Source organism: Sinohyriopsis cumingii, chromosome 2 (genome assembly GCF_028554795.1).
Source record: "Sinohyriopsis cumingii isolate HCF-2022 chromosome 2, ASM2855479v2, whole genome shotgun sequence".
Lineage (NCBI taxonomy): Eukaryota > Metazoa > Mollusca > Bivalvia > Unionida > Unionidae > Sinohyriopsis > Sinohyriopsis cumingii.
Window position 1 is genome coordinate 127,497,850 of NC_142962.1, and position 15,822 is coordinate 127,513,671.

The 15,822-nt window shown below is 34.2% G+C and overlaps 1 protein-coding gene across 2 annotated transcripts in view; it reads right to left on the reverse strand.

Moving 5' to 3' along the window:
- Positions 1 to 15,822, reverse strand: part of LOC149805789 (uncharacterized) — a 253,443-nt gene that overhangs the window by 219,843 nt on the left and 17,778 nt on the right. The window lies entirely within an intron of this gene.

Consider the following 15,822-nt stretch of genomic DNA (forward strand, 5'->3'; position numbering starts at 1 on the left):
AGACCCAGTAGTCAGAGCTGAAATTTGTAAAGTATACTTTGTGTCTTTCTCTTCTGAATGCATGTACAAGGTCTTCATCAATAATATTCAAAAATGTCATTGTAATTGCAATTTTTAAATAAAATATCTTACCATTTTCCCCCTTTCTGTGACCCCAAATGAGGTGTGACAAAAAATTATACCCTCTTGCTGACAGTTACTGTGTACCTCTTAGAAGTGTGGAAAATTTTGACCCAGGGTTATGTGGTATGTGACAGATTAATGGACTTAAGGTATCACAATACCTCTTTCCCCACTCCTATCTCACATAAGATTAAGCCTATTATCAATATTGTACAGTATTTCTACTTAGTTGCTGGAAATCATTTCATTTTATATTTTGTTTATAACTGGAATTTATTCATTGTTGTACATTTTTTCCATCCTTGTGAGATTCCTGGTTATGGCACTAAATGAATGCAGTATTCTCAATCAAAGGCTGCTTACGAAGCTGATGCTGATAATTCTGTGGTTAGGGTTACACAACATTGAAGGAGTTGGTCCTTGTAGAAAGCACATACTCATACTTATAAAAAGCATCTCAGGAAGACTAGTAAATGTTTTGGAGAACCATCAAGTTTTGTAAAATTCAACTAATCATTTATTTCCCATGATGTAAAAAGAACTTATCATACTGCAGAACAAATCCTGAAAAATACTAGAATTTTGAATCCAAGTCCTAATGATTAAAGCTATGAACAAACTTTAGTGTTATTCTAAAATAAATCCAATGCTGGAAGTGTTGATGTGTCATTGGTGGCATGTGTCATAGTGATGTACTGACAGTCTTTTGTTGAATCACAATAATACAATCCAAGAATATATCCTTATTTAAAATTTCACTACAAATCCAAGTCTCTATTTCCAAGAATGTCACTTCTGAGCACTTTGTATTTCCAGAGAAGAATAACTGGAATTGAATAATTTGAATAAATAAATTCCAGCCCAAATTAAATACTGGACACAACAATAATACAATTGATTCTTACAGCACGAATACATAATATTTCCTATAAATAACATTTATACTCTGCTGCCTGACCTAGGTCACAATTAATGATTTGTAAAATAATATTACCTAATAAAAATTTCATTATAGAAGATTCCAAAGGTTTACAAGACAAAATCTTACTTATAATTAGAAGGTCTGTTACTAAAATTATATAAAGAACATGGTAAACACAATGTCCTTGACTCAGACCAAAATAAATATGTTTATTTCTATTAATAATAATCCTAATATTAAACCTATACTCATAGAGAAAATATTAGCTATGTATTAGCTGTTTAAAGAATTTGTTTAAAAAAAATCAATGATTTTGGTCAGGTACATAATGAAACTGATCTTGGAAAATTCAGCTACAAAATTACAATTTTACATAACCCACAGTATAATGAAATAAAAAAATTAAAAAACTAACTAAAACACAATGCAAATTAAATATACATAACAAAAGATTTAAGGAAAGGTGGAACACTGACTAAATCCTACATTTCTTTCCTTTTAAAATCCATTATGCATCATGCAGACAAAGATTACGGTGCATGCACATGAAGCTGGCCAACTAAATCCATATGTGAAATGAAGATGAAATGAACATCTAGTGATATTTTTGGCCACACTCACCCTCCCAAGACACAATTGAGACATATTTGAGACATTTGACAAAACATCCAATGTACAGTGTGCCATGGTAAAAAAGAAAAATATTTATGCCATATGAACTAGATTTTATACTATAAATCATTCACAATGCACAGTATACCTCTCACAACCAAGAAAAGTTACTCACCCCCTCCACCCTGCAGGCAAAAAAATCCAAGGTTCAAAAAGTCAGAATGCCAAGGAAAAGTTGTAAAATTCATTTAAATGGCACACAGATCAGATCAGATCAGATCATCTACATATGCATAAATTACATTTACAAAATTTAATTTGTCTTGGTCTAGTGGTTTCTGCATAATTGTGTTACAAGGGATTGCAATACAAGAGTTCCTCTAAGGAACTAATGTTCTACTGGCAAAAAGAACCTCTATGAATTAAAGACAAGACCATTTCTTCCATTTAACTGCTGACCACTGAAACCATTTTTGATAAGTTTTGGTAATAACATGATTTTCAAATTAGCTACAGTGGTCACATAATGGATGTCAGCATGGGACCATTTTCATTTTGACCCAAATAGCCATCATAATAAGTCTTTCATCAATAACCCCATGTCCCAATGATTGTCCATTCAGGAATGTAATGACAAATATTTTTGTAAAGAAAGTCATCATGGCAGCCACATTTTAAGTACAACTGGCATCATTTTTATTCTGCACCAACTAGGTTTCATAAGAAATCTATTGGCAAAACTCCCGTGTTAATATACCAACCAGCTGGGAGTAATACTTGGGATTAGTAATTTTAATTAAGGTCACCAACCCAAAAATTATTCTGATGAAAATCCCACATGAAAATTACTTTCCATTTAAAAGCAGTAGTGAAAAAAAAAGATTTTTGAGATGGACACATATTGAACATCAGATCAGACTATTATTATTTAGGATCAACAAAAACATTATAAAATGTCTTCTAGTGAAAACCTCATGCTTATTTGTGCATTCCATCAGGAGAAGTAATGACAAGATTTTCAAGATGTGACATCAGACTGGCACCATTTACAATTGGCACCAACTGGACATTTTAAGAAGTCTTCTGGCATAAACACCATGTCAATGTGTCTTTCCATTCAAAAGGAGTAATGATAACAAGATTTTCCATATTCCTGCTGTGGCAGCAGCCATATTTGGCCTCACAATGGCCCCATTTTCAACTAAGACTAACTAAAATATCATAAGAAGACTTTTGATGAAAAACCTATGTCGATATGACTTTCAATTCAGGAGAAGCAGCAATAAAAAGATTTCAAGATGGCCACCCTTTTCATTTAGGACCACCTATGTATAAGAAGACTTTTAGTTACAGCCTCATGTTGATATGATCATAAATTGAGGAAGAGTTGTGATATTAAAATTTTCAAAATAGTTACTGTGATGGTCATAATGGAAGTCTGAGCAGTATCATTTTCATTTAGACCATGGGATGAATGTGTTTGTAAAGTTTCATGGTGATCATTTATGTAGTTAAGGAGGAGTAGTGAGAACAAACTAGTGCTAATGGACAGATGGGCAACAGACAAAAGACGATACCACTAGCTCTGACCAGTTGAACTTAAAAAAAAAAAAAAAATATAATTCCCTCAGTTATGTGAAAATCAAGTACCTACAGATGACCGCTCCAGTGGTCTAAGTGGTTAGAGCATTCACCTTGAATGCAAGAGGTCATGGGGTTGAACCCTGGTCGAGTCATACCAAAGACACAAAAAATGGTACTAGCAGCTGCCTCACTTTGTGCTAAGCATTAAGAGGTTAGCATATAGACTGGTTGGACTGGTGTCAGGATAATTTGTCTGGGTGGGACATCATGCTACATGTCTGCAGCATGATGCCCCATGCTAGATAACACTATAAACTGTCAAACTGCAGACATCATAGCAATATGACTAAAATTGTTAAAGCTGTGTTAAAACTAAATAACACACTCACAGAGTACCTACAGATGCATATAAACTGGCTTTCAAATTTCATTTTCCTAAGTAATTTCTGGGTGATTGTGCTCACAAAATGTGCAGTTAAACAAAGTCTCATTCTTTGAGCCAAGTGACCACTGAAAAACAGTGAAAACTACAGTATGTACTTGCTTATTAGTCATATGCAGCTGCAAACTGCACAGACACATATCTGCAGTCATATAATGCACCAGCAGATCTGGGTCTTGCAGTTTGTTAGGAGTAATCAGTAGAGCAAACAACATAGATCCTAATTTGCAGGTGCATTATGCTATGGCAGATCAGAATCTTTGTTCTTTTCAGTTTGACTTGACTTTTAAGCAAGTATCTACGGTATATATATTCCTATTTCTAGGCATATAAAATATGCTACTCAGGTAATCTGAAGCAAATATGCCGCACAGGTAATCTGGAGCAAATATGCCACAAAGGTAATCTGAAGCAAATATGCCGCACAGGTAATCTGGAGCAAATATGCCACATGGGTAATCTAAAGCAAATATGCTGCACAGGTAATCTGGAGTAAATATGCTACACATGTAATCTGGAGCCAACATCGTCTCTCTCTGTCATACCATTACATGTATTTGCAAGACAGATTTTTTTTCACATGCATGTCTACTCTTGACCAACAATCTATCATACAATATGGTATATTGTTCTTTTTATATGATTTCATTGTAATTTCTCTGTGTACTTCTTTCCTGGGCTAACTTGTCATCGCATGATTTCATTATAAGAAATCAACTGACTCAGGGTTTACAAGCGTAGATGACTTTATTGGATTTTTGTGCCATTTAAGTGCTTTTTAAATAAGAAATATTTATCTGTGGTTTTGCACTTATTTGGGCATAGACTTTGTTCAGTGGAATCCTCCTTGCCCGGATGGCACAATAAAGCACAAACCACTTGCCATAGCTAACATACATGTGCTATGTCAGGAATTTTTTTCTCAGAATTTGGGCAATCTTAGTCTCACTCCTGAATGTCCTTTATCACACAAGTGTTTTTTACTCATATTTTTTAAAAAATATTTATTAAAAATTCAATAATTTGCACATCTCTCTCATTAACACAAGTATTTTTATTAACACTGCCCCTTTTTATCTTTAAACTAAGACTACATCAGTGTTTCTCTTATAGGACATTTGTGTATGTGTCTTTCTGTTTGACTAACTATGGAGAGCTCCTTCTTGTAAAGTATTGATCATTTTCAATCCTTAGGAATCACTGCAGTGCTGCATGAGGTTACTGAAGCAGCAAAAGCTTTTATTTATCTTTCACATTTCACCAATTTCATTTTTCCACCTAATGGTTGTTCAAGCTTACCCTCTATTTCATAAAGCATAATCAGGATTTAGAAAGTACCACTCATGCCAAATAGAACTTACCAAATTAATTGATCTTTGGCTGAAGGAAATGGATAATGGACATATGACTGGGATTGTTTTCCTTGACTTCAAGAAAGATTTTGATCTTGTTGATCATGAAATTCTGCTGCAAAAGTTGAACTGTTACAGGTTTGACAATCCTTCTTTAAACTGGTTTAGATCATACTTAAACCAATGGTCTCAACAAGTAAGCATTGGCAATATTAACTCTCAAACTCGCAATATTCAGTCAGGGGTCCTTCAAGGCTCAGTTTTAGGCCCTCTCTGCTTCCTTGTCTATATCAATGATCTACCATTAAATAATGAATCCACAAATACAGATTTGTTTGCAGATGATGCAACCTTGTATACAGCTAGTTCTGATATTGAAGTTATCCAAATTAGATAAACTCAGACTTTATTAGAATCCAAAACTGGGCACAACAAAATAGGATAGTAATTAATGAAGGTAAAACAAAATGTATGGTTTTGGGGACATCACAAAAAGTCATGGAACCCAGAACTATCTCTTGCAATAAATACTCATCTGTTAGAAAATGTTAAACATGAAAAGCTTGTAGGTATGTCCGTAGATAATAATTTATTATTGGATGACCATATTGATAAACTTTGTAAAACACTGTCATCCAAAATTGTCCTACTCAGCAGAATCAAGAAATATTTACCTATGGAAACTCGCAATCTATACTACAAGTCATATATTCTTCTAACAATGGATTATTGTTCAAATGAATGGGGAAACTGTGCTAAATCTGAGCTTGACAGGATTTATAAACTTCAGAAACAAACAGCACACATAATTTTAGATGCATCTTATGATCATCCCTCCAAAGCATTGTTTACAGAACTAAAATGGTTCACAATATATGAAAGGATAGATTTTCACAAGGCAGTTCTTTTATATAAATATTTACATGGAACTGCACCAGAGTATCTTCAAGTCTTATTCAAGCCTTTTTCAACACAATACCAGTTGAGATCAATGTCACATGGAAACCTTCTAGCAACAAAACCAAGAACAGAGCAGTTTAAAAAGAGTTTCCAATACTCTGGTACAGTTCTGTGGAAAAAGTTTCCACTACATGTAAAATCTGCTGAAAAGAAGAGATATCATGAGCATGTATGTGCTTCTAATGGAATTTAGTATTTCAATACTAAACATGCTAAAATAAACAGTAATTATGGCTATCTTCATATAATGTGCATTGTTATACTATCCTGCTTCAAGGGAGATAAGTCCATGACTAATGAGTAACCCTCTATAAATAAAGCAATATTATTATTATTATTAAAAAACACAACCATATTTGCACTGCTGGTATGGTATGCTATGAATTTCATGGGACTGTCATTGGCAAGTGGTGACAAATTGTATAACAACATGTATTTAAAATGCAAATGTGATCCGGTGTCTAGGTGATTCATAAATCTAAAAATTCACCTTGCTGAATGTTAAGGTCAATTAAGATTGAGAAAGAATCTTGATAGAAAATGTTGTTGGAATAGCATATTAACTTCCCTATGAAAATTTCACATGTAAAATAAAAAAACTTCATACAAATATATAAGACACAAAAACTGAAAAGTTTCCCAACATTTGACCTAAACAAGCTAATTCTTACGGAAAGAAACAATTTACATCCACAAACACTAAACACAACAGTCACATGAAATTCTTGACTCCTACATGTTGGAATATTGGGGAAAGCATACAAAGGATAATAAATAGAAGAAAGAAAGAAAAAAACTTTTTATAAACAAAAAACAGCAATTTAAAAACTACATATCTGTTTTATGCTGCATTCAGCCCAACAAAGCTGTATAACAAATTACAAAGCTGTATAACAAATTACAGAGCTGTATAACAAATTACAAAGCTGTATAATGAATTAGAGCTGTATAAAAAATTACAAAGCTGTATAACAAATTACAAAGCTGTATAATGTATTACAAAGCTGTACAACAAATTACAAAGCTGTATAACAAATTACAAAGAAGTGATTATCATGCCTATCACAGAGAACTTTGACTTAGTTCCAGGCCAGGAACAAAGGATGGACATCATGCCATCTACAAAGTGTATAGTAGAAATTATATTCTGGTCAAGTTATGCATGGAGGTACCAAGGAAATATGGCAAGAGCATTGTGTAGAGGGATAATGGATTTGGGATACAAATAATAATAATAATAATAATAATAATAATAATAATGATAATAATAAAATAACAAATGCAAAGAGTTATGGAATATTAACTTGGAATAATCTTATTGCAAAAAATGCAATAACTGAGGCCTGGTTAGATTGCAATAGGAAGGTACGACTCTGATTTAGGTCAAACTCAATATGAATTTCCAATTGTAGAATCCAATATTATTCCTTAGGTGTGCATTCTACATTGGTCAAAGATAGGGTTGGATTCAATTAATAACATGGGGACTTGACTGAATGTCTAATCGAGTTGTAATGATCAGCATGTCTGATTTTATTGCAGATGTGGTTACTGTGATTATACATCCATTTTCTGAAATCAGTGTTTTTGCTAAAATATTGAGTGGCACAAATCTGGCATCCTAGAAGATTGATTACATCTTTGGTTTGACATCTGGTTGATGGTTAAGAAACTCCCAGGACAATCGCTCCTCCCTCAGACAATGTACATATTGTTTGCTATAAAACATAAATACTATCAGTTCATGATAAATTTGTTTCCATTTCACTTTCTCCAAAAAGTAGCACAAAATGTGAATACCACCTTGGCATGTAGGCATCTGATCCTTAATTATAAAGGTAATTTGCCTCTACAACCTTGGCATGTAGGCATTTCATCCTTAATTCCAAAGATAACTTGCCTCTACAATGTTGGCATGTAGTCATTTGATCCTTAATTCCAAAGGTAACTTGACTCTACAACCTTGGCATGTAGGCATTTGATCCTTAATTCCAAAGGTAAATTGCCTCTACAGCCTTGGCATGTAGGCATTTGATTGTCAATTACAAAGGTAACTTGCCTCTACAACCTTGGCATGTAGGCATTTGATCCTTAATTCCAAAGGTAACTTGCCTCTACAACCTTGGCATGTAGGCATTTGATCCTAAATTCCAATGGTAACTTGCCTCTACAGCCTTTGCATGTAGTCATTCGATCCTTAATTCCAAAGTTAACTTGCCTCTAGTTTGATAAGAGTGCTGCTATTGGGTATGCTGGGAAGTGTGTGTGTGTTAGATTTTTTAATGTAGCTTTAACAATTTTTCAGTCCTATTGCTACAATGTCTGCAGTGTGACAATTAATAGTGATTTCTAACACTGGGGCATCATGCCACGTACATTATCCTGACACCAGGCTGACCAGTCCTAACACTAACCTCTTAATGCTGAGTGCCATGCCAGGCAGCTGCTACTACATTTTTATAAGTCTTTAGTTTGGCTTGGCCAAGAATTGAATCTGCAACCTCCTGCATCCAAGGTGGATGCTTTAACCACTTAGGTCACCTTATTTTATGAGAACTGAGTGATGAAAACTTGATTTATCAAGTTCAAACCTATATCCCTATGTAACAGATATTTCCCGAATGATGTCATCAGTCGCTATATTTGTGGTCAGCGGGCAGATTTACTGTTGACTTTATATGGTGTTTGGAAGTTGAAATAAATTCAATGAATCTCAAGAAACTTTTATGAACATTACTTACATAAACAGAATGCAAATCAAGCTTTCTGTTAGTATCTATATTTGTGATTTATAAGTTGACCTTTTCTTCAGTGTGTCTTGTTAAAAGTGGTAAATTTTGGTGATCGCATATAGGAGAAACTACAAGATTGCCCATCATCCAGGTAAAATGGGTAGAATTTCGTCTGCTAGTTGCCTTATCAGGAAGCATCTATAGCAACTTATGCCTACTGCTCCGTACTTCTACTGCTCCTACTACAACAAAATCTTGGTCAGTAGTGTGCCTTCTCTAGAAATTTCTTCCAATGTCATTTAATACCATGAAAATAACTATTTCAAGCCTTCTGTTTTTTTTGGTATCTTTATCCATATTTGATGGCACATGAACATCACTGTCCAACATAAAGCTTCAATGCCAGGATGCTTTTTATCAAGGTCATCAAATTCTGCCTTGTTTTTTAAGATCAAACTGTTTATATGTTTTTCTATTTATAGTGATGTGTCCATATTTAATGTCAGATCAGAATCATTTTATAAATTTTCAAAAATGGTCAAATTCTGCAACATTTTTTTCTTCAGAGGAAGCTCAGTTATTAGCTGTGCATTTCAATGATACAAATCAATCTTTCTGCTGCCAACCATGTTTGATCATCTGTATTTCCCAGTGAAATGTGCACAAGGATAGTATAAACAAAAATGCAACAGTGTGACTTAATTGCTGTCAAATGAACTGGTTGATATCTAACTTGAATGGTAAGCTGAGTTTCAGTGGGCAGTATAGTGTGGTTGTAATGCAAAGGGGCCTTGTGAAAACATATACAAGATGGGACATATTAGCTAAATGTCATGTACAATGACGGCAGAATTTGATAATTTAATTTGTCTTGTGATATCATTACTTGAATGGCATCACTTTTCTTCCACATGCTCTGTGCAGGGTTTCATTTCTCTATGTAACTAGTCTTAATACCAAGTAACTAGTCTTAATACTATGTAACTAGTCTTAATACCAGTTATAATGTTATCTAGTACAAAGTTCATTAATTCATCCTCATCATTTGATAAAGTTTTGAAGTCCTCAGTAGTCATCAAGTCATTGCAAATCATTGTTGTCTAGTCATCATAAATATCATCTGTTTCTCAGCTTCACTATCAGATGCAGATGCATATGTAAAAATTGAGCTTGGGCTTCATAAGTAACACTTGGGTCATACAGTGTGTGAAATCTATTAAAGGATGAAACTGAACATGTGTCAATTCTGTAGCAACATCACAGAGAGTTTAAATAATCACCGTCCATTATTTGGCACTGAGCAAGTATCAAACTATTGCTTGATCAAAGGGTTATCACATGGGAAAACAAAGAAAGTGTTGCCTTTAAAAGTTAAGGGAATATGGTCCAATATTCACTGGAATATGTAAAAGTCTATGTGGCACTTCTGTTGGTTATGTATTTGGATGCTTTGTTCAACACCAAGATATGGATTGCCCCTAATTTTGGTTGACACTTAGTCTTGTATCTTACACACTGTAAACACAGTACAGTATGGTTCATTCAGTCTTGTGACATGAAAAGAATAGCACTTCATGGTATTAAATCTCATGAGCACCAGTGAATTATTAATTCCATGAGTCATTGGTCTTACCAGTCAGTTATTTAATTTCATGAGTTAACAGTCTGACCAGTCAATTATTGAATCTCATGAGTTAACAGTCTGACCAGTCAATTATTGAATCTCATGAGTTAAAAGTCTGACCAGTCGATTATTGAATCTCATGAGGCATTGGTTTAACCAGTTAATTACTTTATCTCTTGAGCCATCAGTAAGCCATTCATCTACTTAATCTCAAGAGCCATCAGTCTGACTAGTCAAGTATTGAATCTTATCAGCCATTGGTCTGACCAGTCAAATATTGAATCTCATGAGCCATTGGTCTGACCAGTCAATTATTGAATCTCAAAAGCCATTGGTCTGACCAGTCAAGTACTGAATTTCAAGAGTCATCAGTCTGACCAGTCAAGTATTGAATCTCATGAGCTATTGGTCTGACTAGTCAAGTATTGAATCTCATGAGCCATTGGTATGACCAGTCAATAGAGTGCTTAGATCTTTTCAAAAAGTTTATTTCATTCTTTAATCATTAGGAGTGTATAAAATGCAATCATCTGTGAACATTCTAATAGTGGAAATAATGTTGTCGGGTATGTCAATAATGTAAAGCTAGCCGATTCAGTTTGTTTTCTGACTGTCAATGCCATAACAAATCAAATGTTCTGGCAATATCTTCAGTGACAGTAATCAACCAAGTTTCACAAGAATGATTTCACTTAAATTCATCTTGAGAATGTACTAAGATCTTTTTGTGTCCAAGATAATCCATAATTTGACTACAAGTGTTAACATTTCATGTATTTACACAAAACACAAGTTATTGAAACAGGTCTATATTTAGATGGTGCACTTTTATCAACTTATCTGAAGATGGTAGAAACATCAAAATATTTCCAGTTTGAAGGAAGTTCATCATTATCATATGATTGTTGAAAAATGAAACATTAAAAAGAGCATGTTCCTTTACAACCAGTTTCAGTTTATACATGTAGTTTGTCATTTTACTGAATCCAATGGCTTCTGATATATTTAGATTTATAAATGGTTTCTCTGCACTATTATCAGAAAACAACATTGTGGGCATAACTCAAGATGGACACAGGCCTTTATGTAGTGGACTCTCCTTTGGAAACATATTGGTCATTTAATGTGTTGGCTTTCTCAATGGGGCAAAAAAATTATTGGTGTTCTCCAAATATGCATAAAAACATTCTGGTTATATCAGGTTAAACCTTGCTTGAATATGTTTTGACTAGTGGCTGTAACTACATGTAGTTTGTATTGGGCAATCACAGTCAACTGTCTAACTTAAGAAACATTATAGCAGCTGCCCTGATCTGGTCTGGTCTGGTCTGGGTCTGGTCTGGCCTGGCCTGGCCTGGGCTGGCCTGGCCTGGTCTGGTCTGGGGATCAAACCCAGTGCTATTGCATAGAACTCCAGGATAATAACCACTTAGTTACAATACCTCTTGGGTACAGAGGGTTTTCCATCAAGTGGGGTATACTGGATAAGTGAGACATTTTGTTCTTTATGCTTCAGTTATAATATTTTATTGTATTGAAACATTACCATATTGGAAATGCACAAAAGCTATATATTTATATTACCTCAAATTTCAGTATGAGTTTAAACTTAATTTAGGTGGCTAAGATGCAAAATTAGTGGAGACAATTTTATTTTCTGTATTGTTAAAGATTGTATTAAGATTTCTTGAAAAAATGTTGCATTCAAAGGAAAGCTAAACTCAGGCTTTCAGCATGAAATTAGATGCCAAAGAAATACAAATGACTATCAAGTCTTATTTTAAACATTTTTCAGAGAAGGTTTTGTAAAGAAAGAACATGTAGTAGCAATAGTTAATGACTTGAAGAAAGCTTATGAACCTATATGAAAGTACAATCATACAATGAATGATCTATTCAATCAAGGTCTAAGGGACATGGAAGCACATCATACAATGAATGATCTATTCAATGTAGGTCTAAGGGACATGAAAGTACATCATACAATGAATGATCTATTCAATGAAGGTCTAAGGGACATGAAAGTACATCATACAGTGAATGACCTTTTCAATGTAGGTCTAAGGGACATGAAAGTACATCATACAATGAATGATCTATTAAATGTAGGTCTAAGGGACATGAAAGTACATCATACAGTGAATGATCTATTCAACCTAGGTCTAAGGGACATGGAAGTACAGTATAAAATGAATGACCTATTCAATGTAGGTCTAAGGGACATGGAAGCACAGCATAAAATGAATGACCTATTCAACCTACCATAGGTCTAAAGACATGGAAGAACAGTATAAAATAAATAATATATTCAACCTAGGTCTATGTGACATGGATGTATGGCATAAAGGGACACTGAGAATGACCTATTCTGAAAGTAATAATTAAGGTCGATACCAACCTTTCTGAAAGCTATATTTAAGGTATGTAATACCCTTTTTGAAGGCCATAATTAAAGTAGATACCACCCTTTCTAACAGCTCTAATTAAGATAGGTACCAAACGTTCTGAAAGCTATAATTAAGGTATGTTTCTGAAAGCTATCCTCATGATACATGCATCCCACAGGGTTAAATATTGTCAGCCAACCTTTTCAACGTCAAAATGAAAACCAGTCAAAAGTCTTAATACAATAACTGCTCATTATACATCAACAGCTCTGGCCTACAACAGGTAAAATCACTGCATACTAATGAACATTAACTACAGATATTATTGTATTGAGATCAGAAATGGTCAAAAGAAAAAGAAATGTTTCCTAATTTTTTAAATCTAAAACTGTATGCACTTCTGCTACTGCATAAAATTCATTATGACCCACAACACTATCTTAACAATTTTCTCAGTGAAGGTGACTAAATTTTGATGATTTATTTTCTTGCCAATAACTAACTTTTCTCCCGCATGCTACAGACTTCAGGGACAAATTTGAGAAAGCCCTTGATTTAATATGAATCAGAGCAAGCACATAGATCTTAGCCCTGTAAAAATCTTAGCTGTAGATGCTTGATCTCATTCAGTCAGGAACACAGGCTTTGTCCAGCAGAATCTAGAACTTCGTTTTCAAAATGCTCTATTATTAGTGATGAGCTTTCTCTTTATTTCAGGCAAATGAAACAGGCTCTGTAGGAAGTATATTGCAGTAAGGATGTGTGTGCATGTGTGTGTGTGTGTTTGTGTGCGATTTGGATTGTATAAGGACACATGTTGGAATGTGTGGGACACAAAAGGAGAGAGATTCCACTTCAAAGTATGGGACACAAAAGGAGAGAGATTCCACTTCAAAGTATGGGACACAAAAGGAGAGAGATTCCACTTCAAAGGTGTCTCAAATAAAGCACAAGGTTAATCTCATTTGCATACAATGTATGTTCATTGATGGTAGCTTGTAAGGAGTAAATTATCTATCTTAAATGATTTCTATTTTATAATTAATTTTACTATGTCTATGTCAATGAATCATTGATCAGCAAAGTAATGTACTTAGGACAAGGAATGAAGTCCATTAATTCATGTCTAATTAAGTTGCGAATTCTCTTCAACCAAAAATCAAGGAGCATTTGCCAACTTGCATAGTTCAGCTGGTAATTTATAGCCACAGTGGGGTGTGATGGTTTATCTAAGAGGGCTAATTATACCACGGTTCCAGTTAAGAATGTGAGTAGCCACTAGAAAAGACATAAATTCACATTAATAGGATTGTGTAACAGTATATGGATGCAAACTGACCATAGCTAGTTTTTGTTGAATTTCAACAGAAAATATCTGATGCAAAAGAGTGGGAATACTAACTGATTCCAGGAGAAAAAAATCGGACACGCATTTAGGTTGGGTATTATTTGTTTTTGTTTGAAGGAAAACATTGGCTCCATACCTTGCTATACAGTGGAAAGAGAGCATAGTCTGCAACCAAGATGTTGATGACCCAAAGAAGCTAGAGGAGAGAGGAGGAAAGAAATAGGGAATGCTGACGTAGCCCCAACAGTGATTTGGAAAAGACTGGAAGCAATAGGTGATGCTGACATGCCCACAATTTGAATTTGATCAGTCACTTGAATGATGAAATTCATGCTATCAGTATAACAGAATGGCTAGCTAATTTACATAAAATTCTTGAACTCTATCACTATGAGAAAGTGAATCATTCAAATGTCATGTTCAATTTAATTTTATTTATGTAACTGATTAAATTGTTATATTTTACATATGGGGGCTCATGTTGTTCTATTTTGTATGTCTGCACAGATCACTGTTACAGTAGAACCTGTCTTGAAAGACCACCTTTTGTGCCAAAAAATTGTAGTATCTGAAGACAGGTGGTCTCTCATAGCAGGTCACAATGTTATATAATCAATAAATTTGTGCATTGAGAATAGGGTCTCTCAAGACAGGTGGTCTCACATAGCAGGTTTTACTGAATTCCATTTGTTTATTTCATATTTTATTTTATTGGTTACTTGATCTGGGCAATAACACCACAGTCAATCATCTCCTAGCTAATGATAACCAAAACTATAAGAGGTGGGTGATCTCTCATCAAATCTTACCACCTTCTGACAACTATCAAACTATCCTCAAATCCGTCTAACTCTATGTATGATGCTGTCTTTAGGACGAAATAAAACAACATGCATGATGTATCCACTTGGCAAAATATGTGTAATGAAAACTCCACAAACTTGCTTTAGAACATGAAGTCCATCATTCGTGAGTTGCGCCCCTCATATGTGCATATTTTGCCAGTGTACACCAACAGTAGAACGTATTCTTTTCTAATGTATCAACTTCCATCCTGAGATACAAGTTTTAGATGTAATTTGGATGCTATATTGTATGGATTTAATAATTTGTTTTTTCCTTTACCCTCTACTTATATACCTTATAAACAAATTTAAACATATATGCCTTTTATATTTTATCTTGTAAGCCAACATGTTGATATTTATTATGAGGGGTTTATCTTCCAATTATTTTTTACCTCTACAGTTTATAACTTTTAATTAGCATTATATAACCAAGACTGTGCTGATGTGCTGTTAGACAAATTCTCATTTGGGTAGATTCCATGAAGTAAACGTTCGTCATAGTAACCACACACCTACAAATGTCATAAACAGCATCTCCATGGCATTTATATACATACTAGAAGTGTTAGTTCCTATTCTGAGAGATTTGGCAGCTCCTTCTCTGTCCCACTATAGTTAGACCCAATAAAACACATTTAAGATCTGTATATGAGACTGATTTAACCTGCAAAGTTGATTAATAACAAGACAGAATGCATCCTTGGTAGAAGGTTCCAAGAAAATCGGGATATTCTACACATATTTTAATGGCTGTGTCACTCTTAATGGCATGAATTGATGGAGAACTGAGCACATACAATGAATAATTTTTGGTGATCAAAAGACGTATGTCTGCTTATTAGTCATGTTTGGATATTATGTGGAATATGGTGGATACATACAAATTCA